This window comes from Oncorhynchus gorbuscha, unplaced genomic scaffold, assembly GCF_021184085.1.
Source record: "Oncorhynchus gorbuscha isolate QuinsamMale2020 ecotype Even-year unplaced genomic scaffold, OgorEven_v1.0 Un_scaffold_6969, whole genome shotgun sequence".
Classification (NCBI taxonomy): domain Eukaryota; kingdom Metazoa; phylum Chordata; class Actinopteri; order Salmoniformes; family Salmonidae; genus Oncorhynchus; species Oncorhynchus gorbuscha.
In genome coordinates, this window is record NW_025750460.1 from 2,604 (window position 1) to 5,164 (window position 2,561).

The following is a 2,561-nucleotide window of genomic DNA, read 5'->3' on the forward strand; positions in this document are numbered from 1 at the left end:
TAAGATAAGAAAATATAGCATTTTATTGTCTCTTTTCATATACATCTGTTTTGCATAACTCCATACAGGACATAAAACATACATAAATATAGAGGGCAAGGGGCTATACAAATTATGTGGATTATTATGTGGATTATTACCTTTTAACATCTTTTATCCACTTTGAATTTCCTTGCAGAAAAATTGATGGAGATACCAATGATGATGGCCTCTTTTGCTTATCAAAATCACCTGTCTGAAATGTGGCTTCTGAATAAATGACAGGTACACTGCTTTCAGGAATGATTTTTGGTGCCTGTTGACTTATAGGCAAAGGGTGGCTACATTGAAGAATCTAAAATATATTTAGATGTTTAACACTTTTTTGGTTACTACATGATTCCATATGTGTTATTTCATAGTTTTGATGTCTTCACTATTATTGTACAATGTAGAAAATAGTAAAAATAAAGAACCCTTGAATGAGTATTTGTGTCCAAACTTTTGACTGGTACTGTACATATGATTCACACAAAATGCTAGCAACTGCTTATATCTGTGATTAATAAGGGAGTGACTGTTTTATGTGAATTCATTTCCTGGAGCTGTCTCTGTATGGGACACAAAGACATGACTGCTTCCTTATGTGCTCATGTGCCAAGATGTGCACTGGGAGTGACTCACCTTAGGTTTGTGATACCTCCCTCTCAGACCATTGCTTTGGAAGTGTTTTCTTTTCACCTACTGAAGGGTAAAAGTCCAGAATGTGTTTCTGTGGAAAACATTTATTGAACGTATAGCTGTAGCCAGCCTCTAACTCAGTGGTTCCCAAACTCGGCCTTGGGAACCCCTAAAACATATTGTTTTTTGACCGAGCACTACATGGCTGACTCAAATGATCATAGCTTGATGATTAGTTGGTTATTTGTGTCAGCTGTGTGGTGCTAGGAGACACCCCTTGGGGTCCCCAGGACAGAGTTTGGGAAACCCTCTTCTAGCTGTAAAATTCTACATTTTATTGTTACAGTTGAAGTCGGAAGAGATTAACAGAGATAGCAAAAGATATAGGCCTACATTTCCTGATCTCACCTCAGGGTGGTGCTCCAACATCTACACCAGGAAACAACATTTGATTTTGCAGTGCATACCACCAAGTCAACCCCCGAGCCCTGTATTGTATTCTGTTGACTTAAATATTTCTCACTAATTCCTGTCTTTCTCTTCTCTTCCCCTCCCCTTTCTCTCTCTCTCCACTCTCTCCTCCCTTCCACTTTTCTTTATCCCCTCTCCTTTCTCTCCTCCCCTCTCTACCTGCTCTCCTCCCCTCTCTCCCTCCTCAGCATGGCTGCCTAATCACAGCTCACTGGGGCTGGCTTGCTAATTGGAAGATGCTCAGTCACAGAGGCTGCATCTGCTACCTGTTTGTACCAATTAACAGGCCCATGACACAGCACTGACACCTCTTCAATGGGTTAACAGATGCTGCAATTAGACACTAATTTGAATGGCCGCCCGTTTAGCATGAGGGCCCTTGTTGGCACTGTATTATCTCTCTCTCTCTCTCTCGAGCCGTGGGAAGGGAAACCCTGGTGCGTTAACAGACACTCAGTGGACACCTCGAATGGCGCAGCAGTCTAAGGCACTGCAGTACTAGAGGCATCATTACAGACCCTGGTTCGATCCCAGGCTGTGTAACAGCCGGCCGCGACCGGGAGACACATGAGGTGGCACACAATTGTCCCAGCGTCGTCCAGGTTAGGGGAGGGTTTGGCTGGGCTGGGATGTCCTTGTCCCATTGCGCTCTAGAGACTCCTTGTGGTGGGCCCGGTGCATGCACGCTGACTTCGGTTGTATGGTGTTTCTTCCAACACATTGGTACAGCTGGCTTCTGGGTTAAGGAAGCAGTTGGCTGGGTTGTGTTTTGGAGGACCCGTGGCTCTCGACCTTCACCTCTCCCGAATCCATACGGGAGTTGCAGCGATGGCACAAGACTAACTACCAATTGGACATCATGAAATTGGGGAGAAAGGGGTTCAAATGTACACAAAAAAAATGCTCAGCAATGAGCTAAATGTGCCCTCTCCTTATTGTGTGATACTCAGTGACTAAGAGGTGACTGGCAAGTTAGAAAGGGGGTTATGTATACTGTTAGTTTGGGTAGGTAGATAGAATCATGTCTATTGAGTCTTCAGTTCATTGTTTTCAAGGTAGGGGAGAGGGGGTCCTGCGTGCTCTGGGCATTATTGACTCAAATGAACAAAATTAGTCGGTAGATTTGTTCTTTTGCCTGAAAAAGTCAAAGATCAGTGTCAGTAAAAGAGCCGAATGTCTCATCACTACTGTATATCCAGTTTACCGTTTGTCTGTATACTTATTGTGGCAGCACCATTTCACCTGTACATGGAAATGTATTGGCGAATAAAGGCGATTCTGATTTGGAAGGCAAGAAGGGATTCAGAACCCTTCTGAATCTGAATAAGCTTATTTTATTGTTGTCGATCTTTCTTTTAAATAGTGCTTGAACAGTTTTTTTTCCAACATCAGGAGTTTGAGAAATCTGATACATTTAAAAATATAAGTGT